The sequence below is a fragment of the Grus americana genome, chromosome 17 (assembly GCF_028858705.1).
Source record: "Grus americana isolate bGruAme1 chromosome 17, bGruAme1.mat, whole genome shotgun sequence".
Lineage (NCBI taxonomy): Eukaryota > Metazoa > Chordata > Aves > Gruiformes > Gruidae > Grus > Grus americana.
In genome coordinates this window covers 7,636,251-7,663,603 of record NC_072868.1, presented here as the reverse complement: position 1 = coordinate 7,663,603, position 27,353 = coordinate 7,636,251, and the positions used below count along the sequence as shown (strand labels likewise).

Sequence of the window (27,353 nt, the reverse complement as noted above, 5' to 3'; positions counted from 1 at the left end):
CACCATCCCTGTGATCTTGCAACCAACATACGGCTTGTGCCTTTAGGTAAGGAAAGAACAAAAAAACAGTTAGGTTGCTGACTGTAATGTTTAGAATTATCAACTTGTTTTTTTAATAAAAATATGCTATGTGTATCTGTTACTAATCAGGTTAAGGGAAATACCTGTTATTGATAAATGCCTAATGATCATCCTGAAGTTATTAGCTCCTGCTGTTGCAAATGAATCACTTTGCAATTCCCTTCCCCCACCCTTATTTTTGGGTACATTCCATGCACAATTGGGTTTGTGTGTTATTAATTATGTTTAAAATAATTTACCTTTTAGTCTTCGAGTTTTATTTTCCCCTATGTTCCAGTATCACTTAAAGGACTTTCTAAAGAATCTGGCTCCTTTATACCATCCTTTATTTGTCAGAGGAAGCATGTAGAAGACTTCAGTGGCTTAGAGAGAAATTATATGGTTCTGCTCTTAGAAAGCTTTTTTCATAGATAATATGTGTAGAGACAAATTACTTTACAAAATGTAACTCAGTTGTGCATAGAGAAGGGTGAAAAGGCATAGTTGCAACTGAAGATAACACCGCAATGTATCTTCTGCCATCTAATTCACTGGGTAAATCTTTGGATCTTGCTGTACATTTAGAAATACCCTGATGCAATGGTTTCTGTGATCTACTTGGATTCTTTTCTGACTGCTCCAAACCCTAGCACACTGATAAAAGTGAAGGCAGCTGTAAGAGTGTAGGTAAGTGAGTTCCAATTAGTGCCTCTAAATCTCTGTCAAATGATCTGTCTTTAGTCACACTTGTCTGGTAATCTAACTACAGAATCAAAGCAATCTTTAAAAATTTTATTGAATTTCCTCACATGTGATACTTGCATGGGTTATCTTCTCAGTGCTGCTGCTGCAGAACAGACTTAAACCTGTAGAGCTTAGCTATGATACAAGACCTGCAGGTTCTGTAGCTGTTCACGATGTGACATTAATGGTGTTAAATTAGCAACATCAGCGATATTAACTAATTTCCTCATTCAGACTGTGACATTTGTTTTGTAAAAGGATCATTAAACATAAGAAAACATCCTATGTGCAGTAAAAGGTCTTTGGGCCCTGACAAATGATAAATGAGAAAATTATAGGTTGTAGGAAAATGTAAATATCACTCTTTGGAAATCTGTCCTCTGGCAAGACAAAAATGTTCCCCTCTAAGCAATGAAGGATTCATTATATTCTTTTCACATCTGTAAAGAATGCTGGAGACTGTTTTACATACTTAACGCATATCTTGATGTCTCTTCCTTTCTTTCAGGCACTGCTGTTGAATTGGGATTTGGCCTGGTTTTGTTAAGCAAGTACTCCAGCAGTGCACTGTAGAAAAGTGCTGTATCCTCAATTAACTCCTCCTATAATCTTCTGGATAATTTTGAATGTTTTTCTTATTAACAGCTTTAGGTCACTTTTTTTAATCAGCTGTTATGCAGGAGATTAAAGTAGCGGCTCACATAGTGAGCCCTTTCCATCGGATGACTGCATGTAATACAAACTTGCATGTTAGCTGATGAATGCATTTATTGTGGCTTTAGGGGAAGGATTAATCTAGTTTCAGATGATCTTTTGTGACTTTCTTACTCTTTATGTCTGTAGCTGTATAAGGATTTGTAGTGTCAGGTTAGAGTACTAACATCACCAGCTTCAGGACGTAAAAGCTTCAACAATATGATGCATTTGCAGTAGCTTATTACCTAGTGCAATTCATGAGTAAATTTTCTAGCTTCTGCACTGATGTTCTAAAGTGTGACTGAGTACAGAAATTCAGCCACTGCTGTTCATCTCATTAAGCTACGGCTAAAGTTGCTGTGCTATCAAACAATAAAACTAAATTATGAGTTCATCATGCTTTTATCTTGTTATATCACTGCAGTTTAAAAAGACCAGATAGACTTGATAGTTATTGTCATTTTCAAAATGACAAAATAATTTTCAGAGACTTCAAAACTTTTTGCCGATCTGTGTAAGAATGGAGACGTTACAAGTAATCAGTTCTATTAAATTTTTAAAAACTTAAAAATGGCTGAAAGATTTAGATTTTGATCAGCTAGCAACAGTATCTTTCTTCCCTTCCTCTGGATGCTAGATTTGGAAATAGCAGCCCTCTAAGGTTGTTAAAGACCTGTTTTTTTAAAAAAAACAACCCACAAACCAAAATAACAAAAAAAGCCCAAAACACAACACAAAACCAGAATTCCGTTTTCTTTCAAAATTGGACCAGTCAATTCCATTGACCAGATTGTCTGATAGCTCTGTTTTTGAATGTGGATTCTTGCTAATTTTTCTGGGATATGATTCCCAAGCTGTTAAGGCATATAATTTGATGTATGCTAAGATAACTGATAGCCAAGCGCAATCTGGTACGTTCGTGGTTATTTGGATGCATCTGAGATGTACCACCATATACCAAACTTTGTAAGTCTTGATTCAGAAACAAGTGTTTTAAGCAAGAAAATGTTCTCCAGCAGAGCAGAATCTTCAAAAAAGGAAAGACTTTGATTTTTAAACAAACACTTGCTGAACTGTAGAAAGGAAGAAGAGGGAATGGGAATAGAGCCTGAATTTGGCAAGTTTTGTGCAGGAAAACATCATATAAGCCCCATGATATTTTGGTACCAGGAGATGAACAGAGCACCTTAGCACCAGTAATGCTTAAAAGCTGAACCTGAAATGAAACACTTCCCTCATTTAAGTCTTTGGCTATATTTCTAGAGCTTGAGGATCTGTTTTCCATCCCATATGGCTTGGAGCTGTCGAGTATCAGCATTTTTTTCTCTTAAGGATCTATCCTGAAAACATAACACAGGAACTCTCTAGGAGAAATCCAGAGGAAAGGAATAAAATGATCTATGCCAGTTGGCATAGATTGTGGACAAAAGGGTGACACTATTACATGATGGAAATATGTAATATCCACATTCCTGGAATTAGATGATAAACCAAACAGAATTTCTTCTTTATTCAGGACCTAAGACTTTAAGAAAGTTTGTGATTTCTCTTCTGTCTTCTTACAAGATAGTGTGCTGTGTTACTTGTTTCTAGTTTGTAGTGATCTTGAGCAGGGTGTCCTTATAATAAGCTTGCAGTATGAACAAGCACTATGTGTTTATATTTGTGGAGTGAACTTGGTTTCTACCACACTGCATTTCAAAGAACAGGAGTAGAGTACCCAGTAAAGTTGTGAAACCTTGTGAGAAGTCTAATAGGTTGGACTGAGATCAGAAAGGGAGAAGGGCTCTATATACCTTCTTTATCCCATGGAGTAAAGGTCTAGGCTGCCTGAACTCCAGTGGTCCCTTCTTTTTTTGAATCATCCCTCTGTGATCAGATTGTACTTGATTGGATTGCTGAGATGTAAATATATAATACTTCCTATGTTGTTATTTAGAAAGTGTTGCTACTTGTTAGAACCCCATATTCCTCCATTAATGTTCAGCAGAATTGTAGTAGTGAATGTTAAGTTTGAAAATAAATCAATTCCAAGATTTTCTCCATTTATCAGTTACTTGTTTAATCAAATTTCTGTACGGAATTCTCTGAATAAGTATTCTTTTCAGTCTTTTGATATATTTTAAGTATTTCTGCTCTATGTGTTAATGAAACTCCTTCAGTTATGAAAGACTTATTTTAGGTTTGTAGGTTTTACCTGATTTCTCAGAGTGTCACTACCAGAATGAGTGTGATTGTACTGTGGAATCTGTATCTCTGATTGCATGTTCCTGATATAGAATGGAGACAATGCAACTATTGTGGCAGAGACAGGTATGGCAGAACCACCTGAGATTAGGTTCAATTTATTGGTTTTATGGTGGTTGCTTATTTTCAGGCTGCTAGTAATATCAAGGAAAATAAATTTAAAACTAGCTGAGGCCCAAATTGGCATAGTGATAGGAGTAGTAAGAACCTGAAAGTAGTATTTGTGAGTAATTTGGTGAGCAGGAACATTGTGGTGTCTTAAATCTTAATTGTAAAGATGTCTTACAAAAGAGGCACTAGTAGAATCATAGAATGGTTTGGGTTGGAAGGGACCTTAAAGATCATCTAGGTCCAACCCCCCTGCTGCAGGCAGGGACACCCTCCACTAGACCACGTTGCCCAAAGCCTCATCCAACCTGGCCTTAAACACTTCCAGGGATGGGGCCTCCACAACCTCTCTGGGCAACCTGTTCCAGTGCCTCACCACTCTAACAGTAAAGAATTTCTTTCTAACATCTAGTCTAAATCGTCCCTCCTCTAGCTTATACCCATTCCCCCTTGTCCTGTCACTACACTCCCTGATAAACAGTCCCTCACCATCTTTCCTGTAGGTCCCCTTCAGATACTGGTAAGTACCATTCCTACTTTTCAGTGTATATAAATATTCCTCTTTGTGTAGGATTTTAAGTTTTCTTCCTCAAATTTTCCCTGGTATGATATTAAGGATAGAGAAAGGTGTGTGTATTTGTGTGGAGGAAATCTGCTACAACCTAGAAAGAGAACAGTTGAAAGACAGGCTTCCTGTCCTGGATAAAAAATAAACTCTTTGCAGTACTTACTTCTACTTGACTTTTTCTGTGTATGTATATAAGACTTGTAGGTGGAAAACTTTCTGCTATAAATTGCATTGCAAGGTAAGAATATCTTTTTTTATTCTTGTCTGAATCAGCATTAAATCAGCTTGCCTGCCAGTGAAGTTCTAATGCTCAATAACTTTTCATCATGCTAGAATAAGTGTTTGTTTCATCATCTGTGTGCTGAGTTTTGCTGTTCTGTTTGATCTCAGGGCAAAGGCTTAGATACTAACATTATCATGTTGATATCTTTACTTTCATTAGTCTTCCACATGTGCATTCATTGCATCTGCAATGATGAGACAGCAATTGGAGTGTTCAAGATGCTTATAGAAACCTGATGCCTGTCTTGTAGGCAGTGGCCAGTTTTGTCTGCATGTGGAGTCTAAAGCAGTCTTTCTGTGACCTGGCTACTGAGCCAGATGTGAAAAGGCAAAAGGGATATCGAATTTGTTAGGACAAAAATCTACTGCAGTGGCTAGCTGGGATTTTCCATCACTTTGCCACAATCATGCTAGAGTTAGTTGTTTTTCAGCTGTAGACCGTGTCCTCTTTGGCTTTCATTTTTGTTTTCTTTTACCCCCCTACCCCATCCACCTTGGTCCTAACTCTAGATTGAAAGTAGATTATGTGAAAGGATACAAAATAACAGTTTCTGCTTTGTGTCTGGGATCCGTCTTAAGTTATGGTATCTATTTACCCAAATGTTTTGAGGTATGCTTAACAAATAAGTACCCTGAAAGTGTTTAGCAATTCACTAGCCATGACAGAATTTTTACATATAAATACAACTTTGTTGGGGAGTTCCAGAATTTATGGGACTTTTTACATATAAAATTTTTTTTTAAAAAACAAAACAAAACCACAACCCCCCCAAAAACAACCTCAAACAAACAAAAAAACCCTAAACACTTCTTGACCAAGATTTTTCTCCCTTTCAGTAAGTAGCTGAAATATACACAGTCAGTAAAACATACAAAACCGTTTAAAAACAGGATTTAACATAGGAAGTAATAAGGTGGGGTTTTTAAGTTTATGGGAAGTGATGTATCATCATAAGGAAATAAGCTGTTATGCTTGCTGAGCTTAACTGTTCATGAGTTTACAGCCTAGAAATCTTGGAACAACTGGCATTAGACAAGATAAATAGAAAGGAGTAGGTAAATAATTAAGATTTAATATTACTAAATAATTTAATATTTATCATTGTCCAAAACCCATTCAAACAACATTCTGAAACCACATTTAACACATGATGATTTTTAAGCCAGAGAAGCTAAACTAAAAATTTTAAAATATGGGTAGAATTTCTGTTCCTGTTGTGACTGGCTCTAGATTTAGGATACTGAATGCTGCTGTATTCAGGGTAGGCACAAATGTGCATGAGACTTTCCAGAAAACGGACCCTCAGGCACCCATACCCTTGATTGGATGATCTGGTTCTTAGGGTTAGGGTGCTTTTGATTCTTGACTGAAGAAAACCATAAATGTTTTGGTTGTCCTTGAATGTTAGTGTGAGTCTTTGTCTGCATTCTTTGAAAAGCAGACTACTTTTAGGAAATCTAGCAGCTGTGGATTATTGTGTTTCTCAAAGCAAAAAGGAATGAACGGTAGTTGAGCCAGTAATGTGCCCTTATGGTAAAAGCAGCTAATGTTATCTTGGGCTGCGTTAGGAGGAGTGGTGCCAGCAGGTTAAAGGATTTGGTCCTTCCCCTCTACCCAGCACTAGTAAGGCTGCACCTGGAGTACTATGTCCATTTCTGTGCTCACCGGTAAAAGACACAGATGGACCAACTGGAGAGAGCCCACTGAATGGCCACTAAAATGTTTAAGGCTGAGAGAGCTGGGACTGTTCAGCTTACAGAAGACAAGGCTCTGGGGGGAATCCTCTTCAATTTAGATAAATACCTGAAGAGAAGGTATAAAGAAGATGGAGCCAGGCTCTTCTCAGTGGTGTTCAGTGACAGACGAGGCAATGGGCACAGACTGAAACACAGGAGGTTCTGTCTGGATGTAGGGAAGCACTTCTTTGCCGTGAGGGTGACTAAGCACTGGATCAGGCTGCCCATAGAGATTGTGGAGTTTCCATCCTTGGACATATTTAAAAGCTACCTGGATGTGGTCCTGGGAAACTGGCTTGGGGTGGCCCTGCTTGAGCAGGAGGGTTAAACCAGATGAACTCCAGAGGTTCCATCCAACCCCAACCATTCTGTGATTGTGTGACAAACTGCAGACTGCTTCCAATTCTGTTGCTCGTCACTACTGAGTTTGACTACCTCCAGCATTTTATTTCTTTTGTGTTACAATTGTGTTTACTTGAATTTTGCTTAGAAGTTACTGCAACAGCCAGTCACTTGACTTGTAGAATTAGACTCTTTTTGAAAACATCAAAAAGCAAGGACTTTACAGAATGGGGAAGGGAGAGCTTCCAGAAGTCGTCTGAGAGGGTGCTTTTAAATGGTATTTAGAAGAAAACTGGAAACTCTGTACTCAGACCCTAGAAGTCTCAGATGACTTGCTAAAGGACCATGAAAATGATGCTTTTTTATGAATGTTCTTTGTCTTTTTATATTAGGTTATTGCTTACCTGGCAGATGTTCCCAGACTGAGAATGGCATGGTGTGGAGGTCACTGCAGTAAAAGTGTTTAATCCCCCTTTCTTTGGTATGTTTTCACTCTTCATAACAAAATGCATTGCACTTATGTGAGTTATTGCAGATGTGTCTGCAAAATGATGATGGGATGGAAGAATATGGGGCTGACTTCATTAAAAGCCATTACAATCAAAATGCAAAAAAAAAAAAATCAACTGTTGCATTTCTATCACTTGATGGCTTATTTAAAATCATTTTGAAGAGGCAATGTCTGAAGTTTTTGCATTCATTGAATAATTATGATTAGATGTTAAAAGTAATGCAGTGCTATAAATCCAATGCTCTACCACTGAAAGCGTTTTGCCTTATGAGTTTACCTGTAAGAAAAATTTCTGGTTCTTCTCAAGGCATTAAAACTTGCATTTCTGCTGTGGTTCTGAGGAACCGTAGGGGTAGAGTTCCAAGTAACTTCTGAAAACCTCATACCCATAGTGCTGATTTTAAAATATGTGTATTATTAATGAGGACATATGCGTACATCATGCATCTTAGAGTTCAGCTGTGGAGATTGTCTTAAAATCAGTCATCTTTCAATGTGGTCTAGTCATTTAGAGACTAAAATATCTGCTGCTTAGTGCTAATAAAATAAATTCTTCAATGCAGAAAACCTGAAGCCCCTTCATTAACAGGAAAACTTCATATATGCTTAAAAGCTCTGGAGAGTTTCAGCCCACTGCTTTTATCGATGCAGAATTGTTGCCAGAAAGATTCCAGTTCAGCTGGGTACAAACCTTAGAACATAAGACTTTAACTTACATAGGATTACATGGAGCTTAAATACACAGGCACCTGAAAGATAAGCATGAGTACCCTCTTTGCAAGGAGTTCTTTGATTCTGTTTTCAGTCAAATATCAGGTAGTTTAGCATTGTTCACTCTCCAAAACCCCCTTGCCACTACCAAAGGCAAAGAAAGTAAATATGTCTAGATTGTGTTTGGTGAAGTTTTATTTATTTGCAAGAATCCAGCGTAATGCCAGTTTTCTTAGTTTCATCCATGAGCAGAGGGTAATACTTACACTTGGACAGTCAGCTATCTGATTTGCAGACAAGATGACCTCTGCCCATCAAGTATCAACATGAATTCCATCAGGAACTGGGACTCAAAACTTCTAGAGTTCTAGGGTAGGCTTTCCTTGCCTAAAGTCTTCACTTCTACTGTGCTGTAAGGCAGTAATTTCTGAGCACTAGCTGTTTTAAGCCTCATGCTGAACACCCAGGCTTTTTTCTTCCTGTCACTGATACTTTTACTTGGCTTTATTAGAGTGGGTTCAGAACCAGCAGCAGAACTTGACTGAATTATGAGTGACAGGTTTGGATTTTCTATTATTCAAATGCTTCTAAAATAATTACCTCTAGGCTGGATGCTTGGCTATTTCTAGTCCCCTGCCACTCCTATTTTGCTTTACTGCAAGAAATTAGGAGTGCCCTTGCACAGAAAAATCTTCAGTATAGATCTAGTGCAACATCCCAGGTTGGATCTACTGCCTCAAATCCTGTTTCCTGATTCGCCACAGATGCACTGGAATATCTTGGGGAAGGGACAAAAATACCGTGCGTTTTGTTGATGCTGTCTGCTAAAAAGTCCAGTTAATGGGAAGGAGGATATTGGCACTGTTTTCAATTGTAATGTGTCCCCCTACTATTTTTTGTGTGCCCCCTGCCCTCACTGTTGTTTGGACAGTCCTGGGAATCTAGTCTTGGATATTCGGATACTCTTACCCATATAGCCTGTGGATCACCAGAGATACAGCTGCTCTGTGTAATGCAATACAACTAAGCTAGCTCCAAATGAGATTCCTTGAGTACTGGAAGCAGTGTATGTATGTTAGCGACCTGAGCAGGGCTCTGCACTTACCTTGTTTGGCAGGTCTTGGTGCTAATGGGGTTACATTTGAGCTAGTTTGGATATCTCTAAACTGAGCTATGGTCTGCACAGACAGGCAGGCTGGATTTTGCAGGTTCTCTGTACTCTTGGAATTAGCTCATATACAGTACGTTAATGTCTTTTTGTACACTTAATAAATACATTTGGATATCTCTTTAAGTTTTTGAGGGGAGCTGAAATATCAGTGAAGTTGTATCGATTTCACTGGAAGCAGAGAGCTCTACAAATTGGACCAATTAGATGTCCAAATGGAATTTCAGAATTAAGCCACCTTCAAATTAGTATCCTTTTTTATTTTCTTCTCTCCAACCTACTGGTCTACCAGAGTAATCTTTTTTTTTTTTAATAATGTTTGTGAAGACTTTTGACGATAACCAAATAAAAAAATATAATGTCTATAGTGTTCTGAAAACATAAAACATTGTGAGGCTACTGAATTGAAACTGATTTATTTTTCAATTTGTCTTCAGATAACTAAAGATAAAATAGGTCTTTTCTGGTACTGTAACAAAACAGAAAACAATTTTTTTTGCATGTATAATGCAGTGTTGCAGTTGTTAACTGTTGACCCTGCCTTCACACTACAGGAATTTTTGGAACGGTGAGTGAGCAGTCAAGCAGAAGCCAAGCTGAAGCAACAACTCTGATGAATGACATCTCAAAGCAGAAAGAATGCTTTTTTATAACTTAAGGCATTGCATGTAGAAAGGGAAAACAAAGTATTTGCAGCCTATTCATAATCTTAATTTCTGAAAGTAGGGGTGTGTGTGCGCGTTAGAGGTTTAAAGTTATTTAGAGAACCTGGAGAGGAAAAGATGGTGAAGCTGAAATTTCCAAGGCTTCTGATGTTTTCTGTGACTATTGTAGTGGATAAGCTAGGTTACTCCCTTGTTTTAATTGCATGGGTGAAGAGATTTAATGGAGACTGTGCCTATGTGGCAAGGGAGCTTTATATCAAAAGCAGAGAAATTATTAACACAAAATTTGAACTCTTGATTTATGTATTAGCATATGCTAAGCTGCTTCATCCTTCATCAGCTAACATGTAGTTAGATGCTATTCTGCGTTGCTAAATAATGCAATATAAGTAGTCTTGTAAAACAAGGTAGTTGGTGCTGAGCACCTAACATCCATGCTGTGTGTTTTGTGGTCTTTTTCTTTATACCAGTTCTAGTTCAGTCCTTTCAGCTGAATTTGAATTAACATTTATAGTAGGTTTTAAATGGGCCTCTAAGGTACATTTTCCAGCTTACTTTCATCCAAAAAGGGTGCTGTTTGTGTGCTTTGAGATGGTTCCACAGCATAAGCCAAAGCACAGTAAGTGGGGGCAGCTGGGAAGTTTGTTGTGCATGACAGATACACATTCAACTGAGTTATTTAAGAATTTCCACTGAAATAAATCACAGTTTTTCATATATGTTATTTTGCACTGAAAGAATTCCAGAATAGGTTTTGTTTTCTAAAGGAGCAGAGAAATCAAACCAGAAATACTGACTGCTAGAAGGTGACTTTTAAAAGTGATTGCAGTTGAGTGGTGATGTCGTCAATGATGTGAGCAAAGCCATTTCAGAAATGTTGCATTAAAAATTATTTATGCTGCCAATATGCCAGATAGTATATTTTAATTTATTGGGCAGCTTTGAGATGACAATAGCTGCTCAAATGTTGAAAGAAAGAATAGCAGAGTAACTTTTACCCTTAGTCTGGTGGTGAGGGGCCCTTTCTGCACACATGGTGACATGGTTTAAATAACAAGAATCCTTAAATGCCCTAGCACATGTGACCTAAAACCCCAGGTTTTAGTCCTTCCTTATAGGAAGGACAAGACTGAGGGTGGACATGGGTTTTCAGGTGCATCCAATATTTTTGTAAAGAGGAAGGGAATAATCTTTTCCTCATTCATTGGATACAGGACATGAAATAATGGCCTTAAGTTTCACTAGAGATTAAGGCTAGATGGTTAGAAGAGCTTCTTATTTGCAAATATGGAATAGATTTTTGAAAGATGTTTGAAACCTCTGGAGGTTTAAAGAATAAGTAACAAACAGGGGCCAGACTGGCTCACTGTAGCTGAGCATGCCTGGGAGAACTAGATGAGTTGGACAATTTCTTGAGGAAACCCCTCTAGGTCTGTTCAGTGATGGGTAATAAAACATTAGTCTGTCTTCTGTGAACAGTGATCTGTGCTTTTAATTCTTGATGTGCAGTGTGCAATAGAAACAGGGTGTGACTAAAATGTTAAAGAAAGGCAAACTATAGTCAGGGTTCAGTCTAGTGAACTAAGCAGCTGATTCCTTTTTCTATATCTACCATTCCAAATGCTTGGAAAGTGATGTTGATTGAAAATAAACCTAAGCCTAGGTCTGAATTTCCAGGGTGCTGATTGTCCTTATAGACGTGTGTCTGCGAGCCATGTAAATTTAGACACTGGTGTCTAGCACATACATCACAAGTGATAAGGAATGCAGAAGTTATGTGGTGTGGTATTAAGTGAATTTCTAGTTATGCTTCTAAATTAAAAAAAAAAATCCAAACCTGAAATAAAATTTGAAAGCTTCATAGGTAAAGACAGTAAAACGGCTTTCAAACATCCAGTCTCTTTTAAAATATATTCCAGAAGTTGATTTTAAAAAATCCACTTTGTGGTTTTGTTTTGGTGACTCAGTTCATTTGACTGTTGATTATACTTCTAATTTTTTTTGCTGATGAGATGGTTTAGCTAATTCTAACTGAGACTAATTTGCGGGTCAGGATTTAAAAACACTGAACTGCAATATGCCAGTTTATATACTCTTGATTTCTCCTACTCCCCATCCCTTCCTTATACACAAGGAGAAAATGATCTGTCTAGTTTTGATTTATTTTGCACAACACAAACTAAGCTTGTTAAGTCCAAGTCAATTATAATGAAATGTTTGAGCATATGTCAGCTTCCTAGAAAATTGTATTGTGTAATCCAGCACTTCACTATTCTGACAAGCTGAAGAAATGTTTCCAGTAGAGGAATCAATCAGAATAAATGAATCATCGTATGTGGGGAAAGGGGGGGGGGGGAAGGCAAAAATATTGTCTTCTATGAATTAGACTTAATTTACTTTTGAATGAACTTGGGCTACCTCTAGAAAGGTTATAACCTAGAGTAGCCCATGACATTGCAAAACAGTGTTCAAATTGTTTGTTGTATTCACCTTCTGCATTTGGCTGACACAGAGGGAAAGATCAGCAGCTGAGGAAGTCACTTCCTCTGAACCTTTGATCCCAGATTCTGTTGCTGCTGCTCAATCTTGGCAGGAGTTATCTCACTTTCTATTACAGTAGCTGTAGGAAGAGTAACTGTCAGACTTCTCTTGCTAAATGTATCTTTAGTGTTGCATTGTGTTCTGAAGGAAATAGTCCAAGTTTGCTTGTTCTATTATATTATCTCTTGTTGAAGAAAAAAAATGTTGGACTCTTTCTGTGTTATCCTCTTTCCTTTGTAAGCATGTGTTCTGTAGAAACCACTGATACAAAAGTTACTGTACTTGAAGTGGAAACCTCTGAAGATGATGTCAGCTATTCTTTGTGGTAGGAGCCTTAAACAGAGTTCCAGGGTGAAACTATTTACTGCAGATATGAACTTGTCATTTTATTTCTAAAGTAGGATTTGATCACAGATTACAGTAATCCTATTCCTGGCACATAAGTTGCAGAAAATGTAAGGCTGAGATCCAAATCACTTTCAATACAATGTGGTTCACTGTGAGCTCTTCTGATACGTCAAGGTTTAGACTTCTGCTTGAGTAACTTTATTTACCTTTGCTTCTTTAGAATAACTTGTCTTGTTGTGTGACAATGTCTAAGTAGTTGGTCTCTTTAAATGATAGTAAAAGCAGAGAGATAGCTAGGAAAGTGGCTACTGTGACATGTGGTGTTCATATTTACGAAGCTGGGGATGGTGGCAGTATTATCCATTTCTGCCTTACTAAATAGGGCAATGATGTTGCATATTTGTTTCAATACTTTCTATTTTGGAGTGGTTTTATAAACAATATTATTATGCGTATACTGAAGGTGGTGATAACATGATTTGAACAACACAGTACCTCAGTTTGTTTCAACATAAATTGGAAAATATTTTGTCATGTATTTTATTGGTCTACTGTAAAAATGTTTAGGAATCTCAAAAGTAAAAATAGTATTGGGGTCACTGGAGAGAAATAACACTCCAGTCTAATCCAGTATTCTCATTCTCACAGCAAGGCAGCATTTTATCTCTGGTTGCAGCTGATAATAGGCACTTCAGTGTGTAGAACAACCCAAACAGAGAGGTATGCCACTAGGAAGTCCCTCTGGCTCAGCAAGTTCTACAAGTTGTACAGTACCTATGCTGTTACAGTTAATAGTCCTTGATTGATTTTCTTTGCCTATAAATGTATCTTTTCACTAAATTGAACCTGTTTTACCATTATAACAATTTTTGAGCATTTGTGTTTGGATTGTGCTTGTCATAAAGACTCCTGAAGCTTTCTTCTGGGTGGTAGTTCATAGTTCTGAGCCCTTCGTTGAGCATGGATCAGTAAGGTGATATGAAGAGCAGGGAACTAACCTCAAGATACTTGAGTAACTGTGATTAGAATAAGATTGTTTAGAAAAACAAAAAGCAGCTGAAAAGGAGAGGAAAATCTTTGTTAGTCAGAAAAGGCAGCTTGAAAAATGACATTTTTGACGAACGAAGAATCTTAAAGATTCTGTGACTTGTTTTTGGCTTTGTGTGGCTTTTGCTTTTTTTTTTAAACTAACTTGTTAATTTAAAACTATATTCCAAGTCCCATGTAAACATTGTATTCAGAAGTGGCAGCAATTAAAATTGCTTATCTGATGACCTATGAATGTGTTTGGTATATTGTGAAGATGATTTTGTTCAAGTTGGAATATGGTAAGGATTCTTTGACTCTTAGTAGACAAAGAACCGAAGCAGTTTAATAACTCATTTCCCAGAAAAACCTTTTTGTAAACTTAGTTTTACAGATTGATTTACCATTGTATTATAAAAAGGTAGCTCAGAAACATAATATAATTTTGTTGGCTATAAATTTTAGATATTATTGAACATTCCACATCATCTGTTGGAGGAGGGGGAAAAACTAACTTCAAACAGTAACGCTAAAGGATATGGTGTGGAAACCCTATTGTATTGGGTGCTGATTTGGTTAGTGAAACTTTTGAGTCTAAATGTTGTTACGTTTCACATCATCTGCTCTAGGCACCCCGTGCTGGAGAAATTGTACATTCCCATGGTCATGAAGCTAGAATGGATAGTACTACAGAACTTAGTTTAGTTAAACATTGATTTTATTGAAATTTTTTTTTTTTGCACTTAGGATCTTGATGTGAGTTTTAGCACAAGAACTCCTGAGCCACATTTCTGTAGCTCTGCAAGGAGTGGAGAAGGAAAATATTAGGTTTACAAGCTCCTAATGTAGGTGCTGTATGTCTCTGAATTCTGGGAAAGCTTCATGCTTATAAAAAGATTAAAAAAAATACTGTAGAGGATTTAAAAAAAAAAAAAGTCTTGAAGTTCTTGCTTTGGTTTTATTTGTTTATTCCATCTCATCCCATTCCAAGACCTTAAGATAAACCTACTTTAAAAAAAAAAATATATATCAACATGTTTGGTTTCAAACCAAATTATATTTAAGTGCAAAACCAGATAGTGTTATTTTGTTTTTTGTTCTTTGAGCTGTTAGGTATAGACTTTTGAGTTTTTCTACAGTTGTGCAAGATAGAATTAAGTGATTTCATGAGATCAGGTTTTTAAATCTCGGTTAATTTCTAGCAGGTGGAGCTTTAAGAAAATCACCAAACAGCAATGGACTCTATATTTGCAATGATACGCAAACCTCTCTGACACTAGGAAATATGGCTGCTCTCTAATACTGCACTATTGCTTGACAGCTTTATTTTTTTGAGCAGTAGCTTGTTAATATATTAGCTGCGTAGACATTTTGTTCTGCAAAACATGATCTCACATCCATATGCAGGCAGGTTTTTTCTCTGGCAAATTGCACCTTTTGCTTTTTGCCTTCCAGTGGATGCATCTTAGTGTTCTATTCATGGCTGTACAAAGCTTTAAATAGAGCTTGCTGTTTGTGTCTCTCATGAATGATGCATTCATCAGCATGTGTGATACATTATTAATCTTTAATCTGAGGATTCACGTGTTGTCACTGAAAACGTGCATCTTAGCCTATTTTAATATTACCAAGATAGGAAAAAATATACCAAAATCATTCATTAAAGTTGTTTTTCTTATGAACGGTTTAGATGAAAATCAAACTACTGCATTTATACTTATGAAAGCTTATATACTGGAGCATAGGTGGAAGAATAATATTTAAGGAGGGAGATGGGGTATGCAGTTGCTTGATTTCACATTGTTCTGCCTGTAAAAACCACTTGCCATTAGTTAAAGCTCAGACCACGAAATGCACTTTTTGTTTGTCTAGGTGTATTGTAAGAATAACTTTTGGAGGTAAAACTAGAGATGTTTTAAAATCATCTTTGCAAGAAGTTAAAGGGGGTGAGAGGGTGAAAGGACTTGAACAAAAAGCAAAGCTTGAGGCTTTTGGTCTTTTCCACTCTCTGTACTGTTCTCAGTGCACACCGTTGCTGTCTGCTGATCCCATTCCAGGACTTCATATTCTGACTTACAATGCCTGGCTACTGCTAAGACTATAGTCTGACTTCAAGGACTTGTAACGTTGAAGGTCAGTATGTTTGTGTAAGTTAAGTGTTTCAGGTGTGTGCTTGTGTGGGAGTCTTATGTAGGGGCAGCTGTTGGGAGACTTCCAGGTGTGTGTGTGTGGGGGGAAATCTTGTTGGAAAAGATACTACCTGGACTATTAAGTTGTAAGGGAGCTGGGAGAATGTCCCCAGCTAAAGCACAAGATGTAGCTGCTGTAAATGGAAATGGCTGTTCAGAGAGCTACAAGAAGATAGGACTGGACCACCAAATAGGTTTGTTCCAGTGCTTGGCTGGGATGTGCAGAAATCATTCTTTTGGCTGCTAAACAAGAAGTGTTTGAAACCTTGATATTAAAGGTATTGGAGGATTTTCTCCTCCCCACCTTCAACTGATGCTTCCTGAACAAGAGAAGATCTTGTGGTTATGTACAAAAATGTCTTGTTTGAACTGTTGCTTTCTCATTCTGTAATTCAGGTCTTGATTAACTATATGCAATTTAAAAAATGCAATTTCGATGAAGCTATAACATTCAAGAAGAATTGTTTAATTCTCAAAGTCATTCTTGGTAAAGAAATACTTGCCTTGTGATTTGCTGATGTACTTTAAATTATTTGCTCGGTGCTGGGGTCACTAGGTACTGGCCTGCGTCAAAATATGGTACCTATGTTGCTAAACTTATTCTCAAGGCTAGCACTGATTTAACTTTGACTTATTTTTCACCTTAACTTTGGATTTTAGACTGAGTAGGAGTTTGTTGACACTGGATCCTTATACCTGCTTCTTACTTGTATTGAAAAGATAGTATTTCAGATTAAGATGGCCTCTTTAAAGGAAAGCAATCAGTTCATGCCTACCTCAAAGTTTTAGTGCCACACATTACACCTAAAATTTTGATCCACGCACTCCCACCATTCAGCTACTTCTGTTTGTTTTCTGTGTGTAGGTACTAGTGCATCTTGTCTGCAGCCACTTCTGATGTTTTTTTTCTTACACAGCAACAAAAGAGAAAAAATGTTAGGGACAGGAGCCATGGAAATTAAGGCAGTTTTAGTACTCCTAACAGACCAAGTTAGTAGTCTCTTAATTAAACCTGATGTAGCCACAGCCTTCTTGGTAATTCATGCAGTCTTTCTGAACTCTCTTCTTTAGTGCAGACTTTCCTAAAATGATGCAAATCTATTGGATACAAACTGGTCCTAAATGTTTAATTTGTTTCATATTGCCAATTCTTGCAATGTTTGGGCTATTGGGCTCTTCCCGTTACAGCTATTGAGGGTATTTTGTTCATAAAAGACTGTACTGAGGCAAAATACTTATATATGTGTTATTTAGGTCCTGATCAAACTCTCATTAAAACCTAATGTTTTGGGCTTTTTCTTAACCCATCTAACATTTTTTAGACTTGTGTATTAATTACTTCCTTGCCAGCCCTGTTTTGCAAAACAAAAAAAGGGACAAAAAAGCAGACTGTATACAATGTTAAATATTCTCTATTTGTGTGTGTTTGCATGCTTGCATTCAGAACCATTTAAATTGTATGCATGTGTATGTATACACTATATTTTGTTTCATCAAAATAATGTGAAATTAGTTAGTGGTATGAATCATAATGACAGACTTGGTGCCTTGGTATCCAAGATACGTTAACATGCTGATAAGTTACTTGTTTTCCCGCTGTGAGAACTGGTTGCTGTATTTGATTCTTTAGCTGAATACAAACTAAATTAAATCTGCAGTGACCTGTATTGTGCTCTAGCTAATGACCCAGTTAACCTCTGGTTAATTTTCTGTCTCTTGGTGTCCTGGGAACAGGGACATGTTTACTGCAGTTGCCACAAACCTTTAGAAATGTGCCACTGGCATTTATTATTCTAGAGCTGTGTGTTTTAATAGAAATTAGCTAATGGGCCATGGGGGTCTGCAGAAGTTGTAGAATGCCAATGAGGAGTTTTCTTTCATTTTTCCTACACCCTGATTTACATGACTAAGCTTTTAGCTTTTCTTGGTTTTGTTTTTGTTTCTTGAGTATTGATCTGTCTCCTGTGGAGGAAACAAACTATTTGCTTAAAGTGCAGGAGGACATTATTGTTGGCAGCTTCCCAGAGACTCCCCTCTTCTGCATGCTTTAAATTAAACCAGGATCAGTACAGACATTGGTAGGGGAGTTTGCAACTAATGCAATTTTATTATTGCATGGTTATGTTATGCAAATAAATCTGAATATAACCATAAAATAACAATAATAAAGATCTTGTCTAAAGCAGATCTGAATACCGCTTTTCACATGCAAATAGGATTCTCCGGCAACTGGGTGGGCTCATCTATGAAGTATATGTTCTTTTTCAGGAAATGATGTTACATTGATACAACAACTGGCAGAACAAGGCAGAATGATCATCCACTCCCATTCGAAGTAACAGTCCATATTGTGTCACGGATCTATTAAGTAATGCATAGTCCAAACCAACCTGAACCTTTTCTGACATGTAGAACATCTAGTGCTTACAGGTTGAGGCCTTGAGAAACAGCTGTTCGAGAGCAAATCCTTTCTGCTCTGTCTGTTCCTTGAAGTTTTTACCACAAATTTCCTTTGGAGGTGAAATCCTTCCTTATTTTTTGTTTTGGCCATGGCAGCAACAAGAACAGGTAGAAACAGGTTACTGAGTGCTCAGCCTTATGCTATAGTATAGCTGCTCCGCAAGGAGTGGATGGAAACAGTTCTACAGCAATCCAGAGTCCTGTGTTGGCTGTGTGAGCGGATGGGTTTGGAGGGGGAGTGGGGAAGCTTGGGCTGCTTTGCTGAGCTATAGAACACTTATTCAGATGCCTGTTAGTTTTATTTTGGGACTTTTTATGACCTAAGAATCACTGCTTGATGATGATACGTTAAAAATATGCAACTGAGAGGGGAAAGGAGAATTTTCCATGAACTTGGAAACTTGCTCTGTTCAGCCAGGTGGCTTAGAGCACCACATGAAATAAGCAGTGTCTGTGCTGTGTGTGCACCTTGGGAATATTCTGCGATTTTGCTACAGACCAGCTACCTCCACTAGCTGAGGAGAACTGGCATTCTTTTTTCATTCGTCCTCATTTTCTTGTTACCTGTGAAAAACATTAAACATGGAAAAAACGTTCCTGAGATGGCTGTACAAGCTTTATCACTTGCTGTGAAACCACTGCCATCCAAATAGGACTTTGCATATATTCTAACTGGTGGTTAAACCAATTTCTTCCTCTCTTCTAAGAGCCGGTCTATAAAGCGTCCACCACATCGTATCCCACTGGGCACTGCAACCCTTCTCCTTGTTGTAAGGGGAAAGGAAATTATGTGACATAGAAATAACACTGAAGTTCTAGTTTGTTATGTTGTTACATTGTGGCTTTGTGCCTGAACTTAAATGATTAAAAAGGTGTTCTGTGTTCTCCTGGGGTTTTTTGTTTCTTTGTGACAGAGGGAGAAGCAAAAAATCAACCTCAGTGTTGTTCTGTTTTTCTTGAAAATTAAGTCTAAACAAAAGGAAGTTTAAGTTGCAAGATATTAAATCCCTCCCTCTTTACTGACTGGAGCATCTTGAAAATGAAAACTTTTTCTGTCAGTCATCAGAGTACAGGGAATTCTATGTACAAAGGGAGCTACAGTGCCCCACAGCTTATTCCCTAGTCTTTTCTGTTTATGAGCTTATTCTGTCAGGGTCTGTTAGTTTTGGTATTGTTAGCAGTTTAACAGGATTTCAGACTTGGTGGTCTCCATGGGTCCTTTCCCTATTTCACCTCTGAGTATTCCTACTGCTAGAGGAAAAAAGCAGCTGTGACTGAGAAGATTGGAATTACACACAGTGTAATTCCCTTACTCATAAATTTATAAGGGAATTGCTTCTCTTGGTTAGTGGTTGAGAGGAACCAAATCGCAAGCCTTTACAAGAGGGAATATACTTTTCAGATATTTCAAATCATAAGCTCAATGATATCTCTTTATTGTCTTCTCTTGTGTTTAAAAAGAAATCAGTGAGAGAAGTTATTCCTGTATAGATGTATGTGATGTTTCTATTAATTTGTACAAATCTGCAATCAGTGCTATTAAGCCAGTATAAGGAGAACTTGTTCAGATTGAGGGCCTAACCTGAGTTCCTTCAAGACCAGGTAAGAAAAATGTATTGAGTATATTATACTGTGCTCTGGATAATGTTGTCACACGATATGTGTTCAGATTAAGTTTTGTGATTAAAAATAGTTTTGCCCTCTTGTTGAAGGGGCAATCTGCCATCACATATTTACCTATCACGAGTAATTTCTGAATACCTTATAATGCAATGCAATGAATTGTGATCAACTTTTAAAGATGAAGGTATGGAAGCATAAGAAAGATGAAGGAAAAAGCTAAAACATTTCTGAAATAAGATTTCAGAAAGAAATTTAAGAAATGCTGTTCACCGAATATGACTTTTGTTGCATGTCTGTTTGCAAAGAGGGAAAAGATTATTTTTTAATATTTTGAATGGTCACAAGATATTTCATGTAATACTTGATGAATATCATAATAAATAATCTCTCTGAACTGCTTTTGTTTATAGAAAATAAATTACTTTCCTAATGGTTCTTTATTTTAAATACTTAGCTGAACTTTTCAGAGCTTCTACTCTTGCATTTGATTTCCTTCTTCAGTGCACTTTTACAGTGACACCTACAGGAAATGTAACTGGTGACACCTACAATGTGGACATTTAAGGAGAATTTACATACTACCTCAGTCTCAAAGGACTGAAAATACTTTGCATAAGTATTCTGTAGTATAGGTATGGTATGAAGAAGTTCATCTCACATATTTGTGCTTGAAAATTGTTCTTTTTGAAGTGTAAATACGGTAATGGAAAAACCAGTATGTTACTTTGGGACTAAATTTTTATTTAAAGACAAATGTGTAAAAAACCAAAAAACAAACAAAACACAACAAAACAACAACAAAACAAACCAAAAAAACCAACCCAGAATTGGGTTTTGATATTGCAAACATGACTGTAAATAGTCTGTTAATGACATTCATGAATCTACTTGTTTAGCCTGATGGATATAACTTCAAAAACCTTCTTCCCAAAAGTTAAAATGTAAATTGCCACATAGCTCTAGGGCTAAGGAATACAGGATGTTAGTGCTAGCTGTTTATGGATACTGATTCCATTACTATCCCCAAGATTTAAATACATATTTAGTGGATTGAAATCTGTCCTGTTGCAGTTTTGGGTTTTTTGGGGATTTTTTGGGGTTTTTTTTTTTTTTAAATAATATACCTAAAACCTCTGAAACAAAACACCAAGTTTTTAATTACTGTCTGCCTTTTTCCCCTCTTTTCTCTTCTTGGTACTCCCGAATTATTGTGAACAGGACAACAGTTCATTTGTCAAGTAGTTTTCAACACAGAGTGCAAAACTCAAGAAACTTCTGTTAAGCCACTTTTCTTCAAGGCAGAATTTAACAAGACATTACGCTCTCTCCAGGTAGTGCAGATGCTCAAGATAACACTGATTAAGGAAACTTATATCAAACTACAGACTTTTCCTAAACCACAGCGATGCAAAAGCAATATCTTAGGATGTTTATAGAAAGAGTAAAGCATGACTGTCAAATTTTGTCAAATTAGTTTTCGTTGTTTCGGCTCTTGAATATGTATAGAATAATTTGAGGTTTTTTCCCCATCCAACTGACTTGAAGCCTGCAAATGTCACTTTTCCATAGCACCTGGGTGTCAGAGTAAGGGGGAGAGGTAGCCATTAAGTCCATGAGTTTAATACCAGATTTAATCTCTTGTTTGTGCTATATTCTATTTTTGCCCTGCTATTAATTTGGAGTCAAGTGACTTCAGTACAGTTGCACTAGGATACCTCAATCTGAGGAGAAAAGGCACTTATTCTTACCTCTTTAGACCATTTCTCTTTGAAGATGCCTTATTTACTGTTCAGGAGAAAAGTTGGCATTTAGGCAGATATACTCTATTGTATTTGTTGTTGATGCTTGTACCACAAGTAAGCCTCTTCCTCTCTGTGTTTGTGTGGGGTCTTTTGGAGTTTTATTTATTTCACATTTATTAAAACTCAAGAAGGGTAATGAAGGGCACAGAAAACTACTACTACTATTTTTTTTTAAATTTCAAATCATGGGTCTTGAATCATTTGGTGGGGTGAGTATGCCACACATCCAGTCACATGGACTATATAGGAGTCTTGCTGAAAGGCCTCTGCTATTGAATTATATAGCCTTCTAAAGAGATGCCTAGCAGATCCACGAGTTGCACTGCTCCCTTGCTGCTGCACAATGCTGTGGCTCCTTTTGTTCTCAGATGCTGTGTTTCAGATGCAGTTGGTGAATTTTCTGAACAGCATAGGGCAGGAGAGACTGTGATGTACTGTAAATGTGAGATGTCTGGGACATCTTTGCTTTTAGCTCTATAGCCAGAGTCGGGATGCTTGACTGAGCCACAAGCGAATGTATGTGTGCATTCCTGGCATTTAACTGAGACAGGCTGAGTGGAGGGAATAGCCATGTCAGTCTTTCAGTGTTGCTCTAGCTGTTGTCACTTGTCCAAGGGATCCATGTGTTTCAATGTGATGATATGTTTGTTACGGAAATTTGGAATTCATTATTTTGAATTTACTGTGAAGTGTTATTAAATGAGTGCTCAAAGCCTATAAAAAATTAAAATATAAATGCTGATCATTCACTTGCACATTGAACTTCAAGTTTTAACTCCACCTTCTTTATTCTGTGTCTTTTTCCAATGTAGGCTGCAAATAGAACTCAAAGAGATTTCCAGAATTTTATTAAAACACGAAATCAGAAACATTTTTAGACTTGCAGCATTAGGAACTTCCCCAGTGCTTACTTGAGATATGACCTTGCCATGCCTAAGGTATTAGATACACATCGATAGAGAGAAGAAGAGCTCCACGTTCAATATAAATGTAAAAAAGCTGTAGACGCTGCTGATTATCTGTCGCTTTGCATGAATAACTACAGCAGCTTGCAAATACGTAGGATTTGGCAGAGACCAAAATTGCAAATCCTTTGCAATAACAGCACACTCAGATTAAGTTCCTGTGAAATCTTTCCTCAGTCACTAATTTCACACTCTAGGGATGGAACCGTGAACAGTTTATACCATATAAATCTTGTTTTAATAACAGCTTCCTTGAGCTTTAAAATGTTTTAAGGAATTGTTGCTTTTTGGTAAGGAAATAGTGTATATAATGCCTCTGTAGTAAACATTGTAGGTTGTTAGATGTTTTATTTTATAATTGTAGCATCCATGACAATTTAGAGAATGTTGAGAGAGTGAGGCCCAAACCATATTATTCTAACAGTGCAAATTCTATTTACTGTGGTGGTTATGAGCGGGAATAACACTTAGAGTAGCTTATTAACATCTGCTTTATCTTTATTTAGAAAATAAAAACTTGATTTTGCAACATTGTTTTATATGCAACAGGAAAAGGATGTAAAATGAGTAAAGCAGTTCGTGAAAACTTTTACGTAACAATATTATAAATCGAAAATTGGTATTTGTTATATGAGCCTTCTGCATTCTTTTGTTTGACAAGGAGGTTATCAGTCGTAGGATGGAACATCTGCCCCCAAAGCCAGAAAATTGGTAAGGGCTATTCTAGCGTAGCTAGCAGCCATACAGGGGAGGGGGGAGGAAGCAAACCATTTATCTGATGTGTGAGAGAATGGTAGAACTGAGACTGAAAACTTTCTTCCCAGTGTTAAACATTTGCCACATCAATTGGGTGTTAGGGGGTGTATTTGACACCTTTTTACTACCTAGGTGGTCTTGGTTTTATTAACCTGATATGCTCTGTTTGAGTTACCATGCAGAGAATGTTGTCAGTCCAACACTGTTCCTGTTTACACACTTTGCAGCTGTTTGACAGTGCCCTGGTATTTATCTGATGCAGTTAAAATTAGATTTGTCGCACAACCTATAGGTTTTACTAAGTTTAAATCTACAGTTGAAAATAGTTGGATAAAAGGAAAGAATTGTTCCTGGAAAACTGGGTTTGTATTTGGTTTTAATGAACAGAAGTAATAGATTTCATTCTTCCATCCTAGAAACATAGCAATATGTTCTTTGTAAGGCAACAAGATTTTCTTACTGTCAAGTATCCAGTTGACCTTGACTTCAGTCAATGAAAAATCCTGTTCTGGCTTCTCGCTTCACTTGTTACAAAGTGAGGGAATGTGAGTGTGCAGAAGTTGGTATTTAACATTCATTATGGGTTGGTTGCCTTACGGACTGCTGATGTAGCCTTTTACTGGGTTTGAATCTGTCTGTTATCCCCTGTTACTTGGGCTGGAGGTGTACATGTGAGAAGTGAACGGTACTTAAGCTTCTAGTAGTGTGTAGCTACTAGGAGAGACTGGTGAGGTTATAGACACCAAACTGGCTCATAATCCTGCAAGATTCAGGTTGAGGAACTGAAAAAGTGGCATAATGGAACTGAATAATCTGGACTGTCTATATTTACCATTTCTGAACAATGTTTAATTTAGCCCTTAATCTGTGTTTATAGGCTGCTTTCTTCAGCTTTTCTTTTGCCTTTTTATTTTTTGCTTTTGTGTTGCACATTTATTTTAGGAAAACATTCTCTCTAAATCAGCTAAAAAATTGTCAGTAGACTTCAACTCTCACTCCTGTGGGTTGCAGGACCGTGATCTCTTTTCTGATGTGGCGCATGGCTGATAAATTTTAATGTTACTTCTGTTAGCAGATGTTAGATGGGGAAGGATCTTGTAGGGACCTAGATGTTGAAGTAGGTATACTCTTAATGTTAACAGCTAGGCACAAATGACTTGTCTATGAAACAGATCCTTCTCAGTCTGCCTTTATTTATTTACTTGGATTTTAAATAGAGGGGGAATTTTTTTTACATTATTTGCCTAGTCTGAGCATTTAATGTTAGGAAGTGATGAGATGCCTAAGAATGATGAAATAAATATAGGACTAGACTTTCAGACAATGTACTTCTTGCTGTTTGTTAGGAATATGTGGGGAGCTGTTGTGGGTTTTTTTGTTTTGTGTTTTGTTGGTTCATTTTTTTAATACTGTTTCCCATCCCCCCAATATATATAAACAGGTGTGTGGTTTTTATTACATGTTGATTGCTGGGTAGAGCACTTTGAATTCAAATACCTTAACTGTATAAAGATTGCCTTACTACATTTTCTTCAAGCATTCATGTTCATTAGAAATATGAAATCTAAGATACTTTCATGGTAAATTTAGAAATATGCTTCACCTGTTTGTCTCCTAGGATAGACTCTACCTACATGTATTTGGTTAAAAACAAAGATGAAACAGATCAACGGAGAAATGACAGCAAGGAATACAACTTACTATAAAATAAGTAAAAACGTCCCAGTTACTTTGTATATTACATATTACTAGACAAATGCCTAGCAGAGAGTGCGATTGTGTATACTGAATTAGGTTATTCATCATACATGGCATGCCATAGATGAGTTGTATTGATTTTTATTTATCATTTTGCATCATGTGGCTTTAAGCCTCCTCTTTTTTAAAATTAGTATTGCAGATGCACACTGTATGTATGACAGTTCTGCAGCTTAAAGTGTCCAAAATACAAATATGCTTTTAAGACAATTATTTTTAAATCTGTTACTTAAATGGACCAAGCACCAACATTTTTATACAGAGAGGAATGCCAATTTAATCTATATATTCTGCAGATGATGTTACCTTTATATCATGAAATGCAGTAGACATTTTGATCACTTGATGTGAAATTATGTCTTGCAAAGTTACTGTAATTGTGACTGCATTTGTGACAATTGTTCATTCATATGTGAGTCTGTGCTGATCACACAGTTCAAGTGCTGTGCTTGGCTGAAGTATGGCTAGAAAATTGTTAGTCTTCAGCAGTGCTCTGATTCAGTTTTGTGCTACCAACGTAGCCCCCAGCTAAAAAGCAAGCATGTTTCAGTTTTAACATATCTCTTTCAACTAGAGATTTGTTTTCATGTGTTTCATCTGATCAGTCTGTGACAGTTTTAATTCTGCTTTTTGCTTGTGCTATACTCTGAATGGCTATATAGAAAATACAGACTGTTTCATCTTTCATAAGAAGCTATGACATGTTGGTTTCTATTTTCAACCAAATTCTTAAGAGGAACAGTATTTCTTGTAAAAGCCTGAAGCAAAATCTATCTGTAAATTTGTGATGCCACCTTATAGAACATGAAGCTGCAGTGACATGTCTGTGCGAGAACTCTGTTCTTTTTAATGCTAATATTTCATGTGTCTCCAGACTTTGCCTAATGTATGTCATGTATGATGAATTATGAGAGTCTGAATGAACTATGGTTCAAATTTAAGGTGTGTTTAATTAGCTGCATAAAAATGTAACAGATTGGAGAAGGCTTCTCCTTCAACACCAGATCTCATCAGAATTCCTTCTAAGCATTCTTGTAATGTTATAGAAATTGTTTGAAAATCAGTGACAATTAATAGTTTTCTGTGATTTTATGGTAAACTGAAATCTTATATGGTACTTTTTGGCTATACTTGTCTATCATAGAATAATTTAGGCTACAGGGGGCCTATGGAGGTCATTTAGTTGAATTTCTTCCAAACAGGAGATGACTTCAAAATGAAATTGTCTCTTGCTTAAATATGGACTGTCTTCTTCCAAGTGAGATGCAGCTGAAGTAATATTATGTCTGACCTATTAAATCCATCCAGTCAGCCTCTGTTATGAAGATAGGCATATTTGATGCCTCTGATATCTCTGCTAATGCTGAATGCAACAGAGATACCCAACAACAACAGAGAGATGCTTCATTACAGGTAAGTTGGATGAAGCTACTAGGCAAAATCTAGAGCACTTCCTGACTTCTTGTCATGTGCAGAATTTTGTTGTACAAGTCTAGAATATGCTGCAAATATCATCCACTCACCCAAGCATGTGCCAAAGAGAATGAGGAGACTGTGGCTTATGTGGAGATCTGTGCTGTTACAGCCAATTTATTTTTATGAGATTATTGTGTTGCTCCTCTTTAGCGGAGGTGATCTGAGTAATAGCTAACAGAGGATGGAGTCAGTTTCTGTAATTTATTACCCAGCCTGAAAAGAGAGAGGAATCTGAACTAAATGCGATATAGGGGTACTGTGAGCTCTTTGGTTTGTTGTGGCTGGATGGTAGTTAGTTTGATCCCCTCAACTAGTAAATGAGTCATCTATAACTGGAAGGAGGAAGCTTAAGGTGGTTTTGGCTGTCTGAGTCAGTGGTAATGGTAAGACTAGGGTTACCCAAAGGCTGCAGATTATTTTATTCACTTTGTCCTTGCTTGACCTTAGTTGCTGTTTCCTTGATAGCTCCCGTTCTTCTCCACTAGCATCGCTTCAGCTTTTGCTGGGTTCAGTGAGAGCCCATTCTTATTGGAACTTTATTTTGCACTTAGCTAATTTAGCTATCAGACA

The 27,353-nt window shown here is 37.1% G+C and overlaps 1 protein-coding gene across 5 annotated transcripts in view; it reads left to right on the top strand.

The window, feature by feature from the left end:
- SULF2 (sulfatase 2) overlaps positions 1–27,353 on the top strand; it is a 165,114-nt gene that overhangs the window by 5,723 nt on the left and 132,038 nt on the right. Inside the window, exon 2 of one of the 5 annotated variants that reach the window (XM_054845142.1) lies at positions 7,177–7,265. The exons of the other annotated variants lie outside the window; for them this stretch is intronic. The gene's annotated coding sequence lies outside the window, so the exon portion shown is untranslated. The remainder of the gene's footprint in view (positions 1–7,176; positions 7,266–27,353) is intronic. 5 annotated transcript variants of the gene reach the window in all.